Source organism: Pseudonaja textilis, chromosome 5 (genome assembly GCF_049901715.1).
Source record: "Pseudonaja textilis isolate UNSWEBS1 chromosome 5, rPseTex1.2, whole genome shotgun sequence".
NCBI lineage: Eukaryota > Metazoa > Chordata > Lepidosauria > Squamata > Elapidae > Pseudonaja > Pseudonaja textilis.
Window position 1 is genome coordinate 51,185,863 of NC_141994.1, and position 12,080 is coordinate 51,197,942.

A 12,080-nucleotide genomic window follows, 5' to 3' on the forward strand; every position below is an offset into this window, starting at 1 on the left:
GGAGAGTCAGGGCAGTATTGTGGGTGCAGTCTATCCAATACAGTCCTCAGGCGCCGGCCCATCAGAAGTTCCGCTGGGGACTTATTGGTGACTGCACAGGGGGTTGAGTGCTGGCTCATCAGGAACCGTGAGAGTTTGTGGTGCCAGTCATCTCTGCCAAACCTAGCGAGGGCCTCTTTGGTGGTCCTGACGACCCTTTCAGCCAACCCATTACTCGCAGGGTGAAATGGGGCTGTGAAAATGTGGCGAATGCCTAGGTTGGCTGCAAAACGGCTGAATTCTACTGATGCGAACTGTGGGCCATTATCGGAGACCAAGGAGTCGGGTAGTCCATGGGTAATGAACAGGCGCGTTAACACGTTGGTTATTGCTAGTGTGGTGGTCGTGGATAGCTGCGCCACGTCTATCCACTTGGAATAAGCGTCCACGACCACTAGGAACATCTTTCCATGCACGGGCCGGCCAGATCGATATGGATTCTAGACCAAGGGCGCTGGCGCTCTCCCATCTGGTAGGGGTGGCGATGGGGGAGCAGGATGGGATTCCTGGCAAATGCTGCAGGAACTTACCCAATTGACAATGTCCTCGTCTAGACCCGGCCACCACACGTAGCTGCGTGCCAACGCCTTCATTCTCACAATGCCGGGGTGTCCTGTGCAACGCTTCCAGGACTCGGAGTGCGCAGCGAGGTTGGGATGACCACTCGAGTGCCCCACAGTAGACAACCCTGCAAACTGGACAGCTCCTGCATGCGAGTCTTAAAGGGTGTGAATTTGTTATCAACATTGCCTCCCGGCCACCCCCTCCTCACCCAGTCGAGCACCTGGGCGAGCGTTTGGTCTGCCTTGGTTTTGGCGGCGATGTCAAGGGCGGTGATGGGCAGGTCCAACTGGGTGATTTCAAAAATGGCATTGACAGGAGCTGGGTCTTCAGCCGGAGCGGGTAAGGGGCAGCGACTGAGCGCGTCAGCGTGGGATAGAGTTTTGCCCGGGCGGTGGATAAGTTTGTATGAGTAGGCCGCTAGGAAAAGTGTCCACCTTGTCATCCGAGGGGAGAGGACTTGAGGTGTCTGTTTGTCGCCAGCCAGTAGGCCCAGGAGGGGCTTATGGTCGGTGACCAGTTCGAAGAAGTGGCCAAAAAGGAATTCGTGAAACTTTTTCACAGCTGCAACAGCTGCTAGGGCTTCCTTGTCTATTTGGCTGTAATTTCGCTCCGTGGCCGAGAGCGTCCTGGAGAAAAAAGCGATGGGCGCCTCAGCGCCATTGGTGAGTCGGTGACTAAGGACCGCCCCAATTCCAAAAGGGAATGCGTCTGCTGCCAGTACTAAAGGAAGGTTGGGGTCGAATTGGATGAGCACTGCCTCTGACGTAAGTAGTGATTTGACGGCGTTAAACGCCTGGTCTTCTTTGTGCCCCCAGTGCCACGGTGACTTTTTGTCTAGTAATCTGTGTAGGGGTTCGGCTACTGAGGCTTTATGGGGCAAAAAGGATGCATAAAAGTTTAGGAGTCCCAAGAAAGCTTGTAGCTCCGTTTTGGAGGTCGGTGTGGGAGCTTCGTGGATTGCCCTGACCTTGGACTCCAGGGGTGAATGCCAGAGGCGTCAATTTTATAACCCAGAAAGTCCACCTGTCTAGTGGCAATGGCGCATTTTTCTTTTTTTAACTTGAGGCCATGCTGTCTGAACCTCTCTAACACTGCTCGCACTCTCTGGAAGAGTTGGGGTCTGTCCCTGGCCGAGACCAAGATGTCGTCGAAGTAGGGTACTACACCAGGGAGGCCCTGTAAAATCTGCTCCATGAGGGATTGAAAAATACCCGGGGCAACACTTACGCCAAATTGGAGATGCTTGCATCGGAAGGCACCCCTGTGAGTGACGATGGTCTGAAGTTCCGCTGTTTGGTTATCAACAGGGAACTGTTGATATGCTTGAGACATGTCCAATTTAGCAAAAATACTGCCCGGTTCGAATGTGTGCAATAAGTGCTGAATGACGGGCACGGGGTAGGCGCTAACTTGTAAATATTTATTGATTGTTGTCTTGTAGTCCGAGCAAATTCTCAGGCTACCATCTTTTTTGAGGGGTGTGACAATGGGCGTCTCCCACTTGGCGAAATCTGTTGGCTCAATGACCCCTTGTTTTAGTAGTTTATCCAATTCAGCGTCTAGTTTTGGTCGAATAGCAAATGGAACTCTACGTGGTTTTAATCTGATTGGGACTGCCTGGGGGTCAACGGTGAACGAGATGGGGGTTCCATTATAACACCCCAGCTCCTCGCTGAACACATCTGCGTAGTCAGCGAATAAGGAGTCAGTGTCTGAGGTTGAGACAGCATGGACTCCTGTTAACCCTAGGCCGAGGTGGGGAAACCAATCGAGCCCCAATAAGGTGGGTAGATTGCCGTTAACTACCACTAGAGGTAGGTGGCCTTTAAAAGCTCTAAAACTGACAAAGAACTTGCCTCTGCCGATCACGGGAATGGCCTTCCCCTGGTAGTCCTTCAGACCGAACTGGCATCTCTGAAGCCGGGTAGTAGATAGGCTGGGGTGGAGTCTCTTGAGGGTGTTCCACGAGATTATTGAGAGCGCTGACCCTGTGTCAACCTCCATGTGGCACGGTTTACCTTCTAGGGAAACGGAGAGAGAAATTTTACTGACAGAGTGGCAAGTACGCCTGGCAAGGCGGTGCGTGCGACAGTTTAATACTTGCCTCTGTGGTCCCGAGTGCGAGGACGGGGGTCTTTGTGCAGCGCTTTGGGGGCTTGGCAGACTCTCGCAATGTGCCCCCTCTTATGGCAGTTGTTGCAAACGGCTCCTTTAAACTTGCAGGTGGCCCTTTGATGTGATCCCCCACAGGCTAGGCACAGGGTGATGTGCTTGGGTGGACCGGTGTATTCTTGTTTGGCCCCTACCTGCGACCGTCTGTCATTGGTGAGGCGATGGACATCGTTCTCATCGTTGTGGCCTTCCTCCGCTTCCACCTCTTCGGAATGGACTGGGAACGCTGCTAGCTTGGCGCTTGGGCCCTGAATTTCGGAGGCGGAGTTCGTTGCTAGCTCGGCTGCTAGGGCCTCCTCTACCGCTTGCGCGAGGTTGAGGTCTTTTTTAGCTAGCAGTCGCCTCTGTAGGTTGAGATCCTTGACCCCACAAACCAATTGATCGAGGAGCATGTCCTCCAGGTATGTTCCAAACCCGCAGTGCAGGGCTGCTGTTCTGAGGGCGGCCATATATTGGTTGATGGTCTCCTTACTTGATTGCTTCCTCATTTGGAACGTGAACCTCCTGGCGATTTGTGAAGGCCTGGGAGCGTAGTGGTTTGTGAGGATCTCAAGCAACTCGGACCATGGAACGTTTTTTAATTCTCTCGGTGCCACGAGTGCTGCAGCGGTATCGTAAGCGGTGGCTCCGCAGTAGATTAGGAAATAGGATTTTTCCGATGCTCTCCGCATCCGACAGGCCGACCGCATCGATGTAATGATTGAAACGGTTCTTATACGATTCCCACTTCTCTTCGTCTGGTTTAAACGCCAGGAATACTGGATTGGAACTCATGGTGCTGGAACGGTTGGGCTACCTGCGGGAAAAATCTCTCTGGGACTACGAACGCTCGTGAGTTACTAGTGATATCAGCTCTGGAGAGGTTTTTTGCTACCCTCTCTTTCTCTCTCTGGGTTACCACGTTGGCTGCTAGCCGTTGGAGGTGTCTTGATTCGCGCCAAAAAGTGGGCGTTAGTGACTCTCTACAGCGCTGTGCTGTGATTCCTACTGGCTCGAAATTCAAATGACACCCGTTTGAATTTCGCGCCAAATGCAGAGCGGCTGCGGCTCGCAGCGCTTCACTTTCCCCGTAGCGAGGCTAACAAGCGGCTACAGATGCTTCTAACTATTTGACTCAGACCGCTTTCTCTGGCTGCGGATCTGCGTTTGCTCTTTTTGATCACTCGTTTCGCTAGCTGACCGCTCTCTCTGGCTGCGGATCAGCGTTTCCCTTGTCGCCAGCCGATCGCTCTCTCTGGGCTGTAGATCGGTGGCTAGTGACTCAGCGGTTGCAAGGTGCTTCTGGTAGCCATCCCATCCTCGTCGCCAGTGTTAAGTTTGAGCAATGAGAGGCTGAACCAGAGCATGAGTGCAACAGTACTTTATTTTACAAATAAAGGGCTGACCGTGCTTGCCAAGCCTGGAACTGGCTCGCAGCAATCAGCAGCCAGTTGGACCCCGCAGCCTGCTTTTATAGCTGGCTGCTGGGGAGAACCGACCAATGGGAATGGGGGAATAACACCCACACAAAGTGAGTGGACCTGAGTGAGAACTCCTTGAGTCCTCAGGACATAACAGATTCTGTTAATGTTTTAAAGGGAAGATAGAAACAGTATAAAGAATAAAATATATTTTGATATAAAACTTTTCACAGTCAACATATTGAAGATGGGAGGAAGGGTAACATAACAGTCATTGAAAAAATTTACTCTTTGTGTTGGCTATATGACAATAGAGGCTTCCAGGCCTCTTTTTCTTCACTTGCACTACATTATAATCTAGTGTAATTAAAGAATAGTGATGGAAAGCAGCATTATGTTTATCTTGCTACAAGACTCTAAAAGAGAAGAAAAGATTTCTCTAAAGTGATAACAGTTTTATACCTTCATTTATACCTAGCAGTATGGGAATTATTACCCTTTAAACTGTACTCACCAGCTTCATTAAATGACTCAGTAGAATGGTTGATTCTCGCTTGTCTCTTTATTTAGCTCCATCATATCTAAACAGCGTTTTTTCTGCTTAATGGTTTCCCCTGGCAGACCATATAGCAGATACATCATTTTGGTAAAGATATAAAGCACAGAAGACTGTGCTGCCAGCTGTGTGGCCTTTGCCTTTATTTGCTTTTAGAACAAAAGAGAACAAAGTAAATGGAGGAAGAAAATGGAAGCAAAAGGAAGGAATAAATTCTTCTTAGTGCACAGATATCAGAAGGCCATCTCAGTGCTACTGTTAATGTAGTGTATATCAAATGTGGGTCAAAAGCACTCAGATTCAAGTCTAGCCTCAGCTACAAAAGTTCCCCTAGATGTCTTTGCAACAGTTCTTCATCTTCAACCCAGTCAATCCCCTAGGATTACTAATGTGATGAAGCTGTGGATGACGGAATATTATGCAACCTGCCTTGAGCTTCAAGAGGAAAGATGGCATCTAATGTATAGAAAATTTGCATAAGTTAAGGCAAACATAAGAATTAGTTTGAATCTTTAAAATTCTGTGTATGTCTCAGTGAAATACTATCCATCTTGATCTAAGCCAGTATTACCTAGTCAAAATAGAAGTTCTAGAAGACTTGGACATTTTTTTCTCAAAATGTGTTAACATAGCTATATAATTTTATCAGAGGAGGCCAGTTATTGAAGCTAGGTCCTTATATACAGCATGTATTTTTGTTGCACCATTGGACGATAGTTCCTTATATAGGAGAAATATTTCTCTTCTGCAATTTATAGTCTCTTATTTTCTTCCTTTGTATTTCCTGATGGATGATCCTCCATTCTGGTCCAGAAAATTTAATGGTATGTGAGAATGTGGGTGATACATTCTATTCTATTTGTTTGGTAGAGGCCATCCCATCATTGAATGGACACATCTGAATATAATAGCATGTCTGCAAATGCTCAAAAACACTGTTTATGAATATATAAGAGTTATCCACTTTCAGAACTGACCTCTTCTTTAAAAACCAGATGTTATGGCTAGATACTTAACTCATGTCAGACACTCTTATCATATTTTTATACAGAAAGGTAAATATGTTACAAAATAATAAGGATTTGAGTGTATCTGTATGCACATGTAACACAAAACCATTTCAACCTTGATCTTTGTTTCTGTTTCTGACAAAATGATTCCTTGAATATAATTGGTTCTTCAGGTTTTTTTTTAGGGTTTTTTATATATACAAAGGAGAAACAGATGACAAGAATCTGTCTTTTTACCTTTCTACCTTTTCTTACTCTTTCTTTCATGTTAAGTTGTATATCTCTCATGGTGGATTAAGTTGCTTCTGACAGGCCATGTGAGGCTGAATTTCCATTAAAGCAAATAGAATTATCTATTAGATACAGCTCCTTATCTTTTATACTTGTCTTCTTCTCACTGTCTGTCTCTTCTTTTCCTTTCTCTTTAACTTGGCAGATTCCTCCTACACACCGCTTCTGTGAAATAGTTTTTTTAAGTTGATTTTTTACCCTGAAATGCTGTTTAGTTCCTTGTTTTTTTTCCCTGATACCAATAGTGTTGCTGCTTTGCTGAGCTATTCTCTGAATCAATAGTCAGAATATAACACAATAACAGAGTTGGTAGGGATCTTGTGGGTCATCTAGTCCAAACTCCTACTCAAGCAGGAGACCCTGCACCATTTCTGACAGACAGTCTCTTCTTAAAAGCTTCCAGTGATGAAACTCCCACAACTTCTAAAGGCAAGCTGTTACACTGGTTAATTGTTCTCACTGTCAGAAAATTTCTCCTTATTTCTGAATCTCTCCTTGATCAGTTTCCATCCATTCCATCTGGCCTCCAAGTACTTTGGAAAGTAGGATGGCCTTCTTTCTGTGATAGCCCCTCAAATATCATGTCTCTCCTGATCCTTCTCTTCACTAGAGTAACCATGCCCATCTCCTGTAACTGTTTTATGTTTTAGCTTTCAGTCCCCTAATCATCTTTGTTGCTCTTCTCTGCACCCTTTCTAGAGTCTCAACATCTTTTTATAGTGTGGTGACCAAAACTGGATGCAGTATTCTAGGTCTGATCTTACTAATGCTTTATAGAGTGGCATTGGTAACTCATGTGACTTTGATTGAATCCCTCTATTAATGCAGTTTAGGATTGCATTGGTTTTTTTGACTGCCACTGCACACAGTTGGCTCATATGTAATTGGTTGTCCAGTAAGACTCCAAGATGCCTCTCACAGTTACTGCTATTAAGCCTGGTTTCTCCCAATCTATATGTGTATATAGACTGGGAGAAATCTATATGATCAGTATTCTTGAGCTTTTTCTACATCATCATAAGTAACAGTGACTCATGCTAATCAAAATTAAGATCGTGCTTGTGATTAATATTTTCAAATATAAAATATCTGTGTCTCATCTTAGAAAATGGTTCATGCATATTTACCTTCATAAAAGGTTTAAGATCTTGTGTATAAATGCATTGTAGCACATTTGATTGAGAGCATTGTTTTTATAGCTATAAATTCATTTATCTCATTCTGCTCCACTAATTTTCCATGGTTTTATTCTTTTCTGTGTTCCATCCAGATGCCTTCTGATTTAACTTGTAGAAATTTTAACACTGATTACAGAATTGATGTGTGTATACTTTTCCTTTTGCATCACTTTTTAATAGAATAGGGATGCACACCACATATCTGAATTGATTAAAACACAGCATGAAAGTAATCTTGATGTGATTGATATATTTTTGATGCAGAGCTCCAAACCCTGTTCTAAACATAGACTGCTTAAATATTTTAATTTACTGCATTTATTTAGAAAATGCTTCACGTTAATTTTATTAGTAACAATTTAATGTTGTGCATTTGTTATTCTAGAATGTATTAAAAAGAAAGATGGCCTTGAAAGGATTTCGAATCTGTTGTTTCAACCAAAGGAAAGGTACAGTTTTTCAAAGATTTTAAGACTTCTTCCTATGCATACTTCCCTGGAGATCTTATGCATACTTTTCTGAAGATTAAGCCTGTAATAAGTTTAAATATTATTAATAATGGTTGCAAGAATTGGCTTCACTGAATCAATTCAAATCAAATGAAAATGTATGTTATTTTGGCAACAAACATTTATTGTTTTCATTCTGATAGAACTGAGGAGGGTTATTTATTTGTTTGTTTAAGACTGTTGCAATTAATAGACTCTCCACAGGTTACAATCAATAATTTGCAATAAAATGACCAAAATGTTCTTCTTTTAAAAAAAGAAATCAAATATACCAGTAAAAACATAACAAGATAATATCAAAAGTATAAATTTTAACAAAAGAAAACAAAAAAACAAGAAGAAATGTCAAATGCTCTCCTAAATTTTGGATTTAACAATTTTCTAAAGCCTAATAAAATAGGGTTGCTGAAATGTTATAGGGAGAAATTTCATCACCACGGTAGAAATACACTACACACAGACCTCCATTTCCCCCCCCCCATTTTTTTTTCTTTGTCCCTTCGAATCAGTTTTAGGCTCCTGATGACTGCCTGGACTTGTCTTTGAAGTTTTCTTAGTAAGTTTTTTGGAAAGTGGTTTGCCACTGTTTCCTTCGTAGAGGCAAAAGATGCAAGAGATGACTGGCCCAAGGTCACTGGCTGGCTTTGTGTATAAGGCAGGACTAGAACCCAAATATCCTGGTTTCTAGCCTGATTCACTGCTGCAGCAAATTAGCTATTTTCTAGACCCCTCCTCCTACTTTGTGAAAATGGGAAATTAGTAATAAGTTTTGCCAGGAATTTCACAATGGCCTCATTATGGAAATAAGTTGCATTTTCCATGGAAACAGCTATGGTTGCCCAGTGAAGTCCAAAGCTCCATAGGCAGAGGTTTCTAAAATAATATCTCAGGGAATATCAAGTAGGAATTATTGAGGCCTGAGGCAACAGTTCTTGTCATCATCTTCCTGACAGGTCACTGTTCCTGAACCATCAGCCTAGCTATTGCCTCTCTGCTGAAAGCACATACACATACACCTACATTATTATTTTTTTTACTTTAAAGCCTAGAAATCTTGTCTATAAAAATGTGCTAATTCCTAAGTAATTTGTGGCAAAGCAATTAGGGTAGTTGAAGTAACCCTATTCCTGTAATGATGAAGGTTCCAAGATTAAAGTGACTTTAACATTTAAATCTACAGATTCTGAAAGTACTTTCACATGCTAGTAAGTATACTTACTAAAGTATAGCAGACAAGAAAACCCAAAAGCAAACTATATTTCAGCAACAAATGTTTGGTGATGATGATTACTATTACATTACTCTTTTATTCTATGCAAATTAAGCCTCTAATTTGTGTTTTTAAATTAGCAACACTAGCACTGATGATGTTACCTAGTTTGGGTAATGAAATGTCTGCAAGAAAAAAAAATCAAGGTCAAAGAGCACCAAGAACCATTCATTTCAACCCTGAATTACAAATATCCTCCATTATTGGCATTAACAACTCTCATAAAAAATGTCCTTTGTTGTTGTTTGGTGATGTTATATAAAAAGAGCTGCAAAGCATAGAGAATAATATATCCCTGAAGGAAGAGGAACACTTGTATGTATATATGAGCTTGTATGTATAGTAAATATGGCCATCTAATGAAGGGATACAGAGAGCAAGAAGGACAAATAGCAAAACAACAATAACAACAACAACCCCTACTTAGAACACTGTAACATAAACTCTATTATTTATGAAATTTTGTGTTATGTTGCATTAGAGATTGGAAAGAGTATAGCTTGCCCAATAGTGGGGTTGTGAGAGTGTAAAAGTCTGTAGTGCTACATGTCATTCATAATGTGTTACCTTTCTTCCAAGCAGTTTATGAATTACTATTTAATTATATTCTGTTGAATTTTAAACCATGCACAATATTGGACTCTATTAGAGATGTGATAACAAACAATGAGTTTACCTTATGTTCTGTTGACACTGAAATAATGTGTGTGTGTGTGTGTACATGTGAATGGGTATAAGTTGGTTGTATATATAATAGGAAACACCAATGGACAATATTCCTTCTGAGCGGGGTTTCTCTTTTTCAGATTTCTTCTTTTTAATGATGGCTGTAAAATAGGACTACATCAATAGTTGGATCTTTTTTAAAGGGCAAATACCAGCACAAATGAGCATCATGACCTCATTCAAAGTCTTTTAATGTGTATACATTACACTTTATAGTTCATAGAAGTCTGATATACTGGGGACTATGTCTGACTAATTCTGCAGAAAAAAACTGGCATCACAAAATACTATGTTGAAGTATGATGTATTGCATTAAGCATCACAATCTGGAAATGCAATGTATAAATTCTTTTTTTGAATACTAAAACTGCATACTTTATTTCCTCCAGTGTAGATAACATTATTTAATTTGTATGAAGATTTTCTGTAGAACTGTTGCTCATTGTGCGGGGAATACAAACAAGCCAATGTAGCTGAGTAAAAAATGGAGCTACAATATTTCAGTGCAGAGTTTTTATTCCCCCAACATGCTAATGTTCCAGTTTCCTTTACCTGGCATATCCCCCCTCCCCCTTTGTGGCTATTACCTTCTGGACAAATACCATTCTTCAGGTTATCTCTTTACAGACACATAACTCAATACCTCAACAGCAGAAAATACAATTCATTGTACAAAAAAATGTTCCTTACCCCTTCTAAAATACCACACATTTACCCAGGTCACAAAGGAAATTGTGAACTCAAGCATTAAACAATATTTTGGGCATTTATCTTGATATGATTCTGAAGTGATGATCCCTGAGTCCTGAAATTTTTGAAAGCAATATTGCCACTAAATCCTGTCATGGTGGCCTAGAAAAACATTCCATTTATTTTAATGAGAATACAACGCCAAAGGCTTCAAATGTCATAAGTTAGGTAACATGGACATTTTGTTGGTTTTACTGAAATGTTGCCTTTGCCGTTCACTTCATGAGGTATTTCAGAATTGAGGCAGCTTATAAATGCTGTCAATAAAGAAATAACACACACATGCACACATATGTGGTTGGTGGTTAGCAGCATTAAGTTTCTGGGTGTGCAGCTAATAAGTAGGCTGGCTTGGTCACTCAGCAGCAAGACACTGGTGAAGCAAGCACAGCAACACCTGCACTTTCTGTGTCACATGAGAAAAGTACATCTTCCTTCCCCTGTCCTTACCACTTTCTATAGAGGGAAGATTAAGAGCATCCAATCATATTGCATTACAGTCCAGTTTGGAAGCATTGCTGCTTTGGACAGGAAGGCGCTGCAGAGAGTGGTGAGGATGGCAGGGAAGATTATTTGCAGTTCACTTCTGCCTATTCAGACATATAAGCGATGCTTGACCAGAGTCTGAAATATTGTCTGGGACACATCCTCTTCACAACCTGTCTTCCTTGTTCCCTTCTGGGAAGAGACTTCATGGTATCCGTAGCAGATTCAGTGACAGTTTTGTTTCATATAGTATCAACCAACCAATGTATGTACATATACATATATATGGAATGTATATATACACACACATACATACAGAGGTGGGCTGAACATCATTTAACAACCAGTTTGCCTAGTGCAGAATCGAAAATGTGAGCACACATGTGCTTCAGACACATGGTGATTTCATGTGTGCAGCGAGTAGAGTGGCAAGGCAGGAAAATCAGCTGAGCTGCATGGGCAGGGCGTGAGAGTGGTCAGAGAGTGAGATTTATAGGACAGGATAGTACTGGGGCAGGTGGGCAGGCCCACTCAGTGGTCAGAACTGCCTGGATGGGCAAACTGGTCCAAACCGGCATGTACCCCATGTGTACACTTTTGAGACCAGGCAAGAGAATTTCATTTTTAATGTGTGCCAGTGTGCCCACAGTAAACAAAAATGACAATAAAGGTTATTTATCTATATCTGACTTCTATTGACATGCGCCAATTTCTTCAATAAAGAAATCAAGGAAAGCTTATTTGTTAATAATTAATAAATATTAAATATTTGCTAAGTCATAAGTTTATAATTTGAATTTGTGGGTAAATTTGACATTGTATTCATTATGCAGATAAAAGCTATGGTTAGCCTCATGAACATAGGTACATCCAATATCTGGATAGAAAATTGTTGATGAGGTAGCTGATAAAGACTATAGAACTCGGGCCTTATACACTTTTACAGCCAAATTAACTACCAAAGCATTTATATTACCAGACTTCCCAAGGAGCTCAACCAAAAATCATGGTTCTGTAGACATTTATGCCTTTATACATGAATCAGGTCACTAGAGAGAAAGCTATCACAATAGAAAAGAAAAGACACCAAAAGTTTTGACTAATATAGTACACAAAAATCAAACCTTCA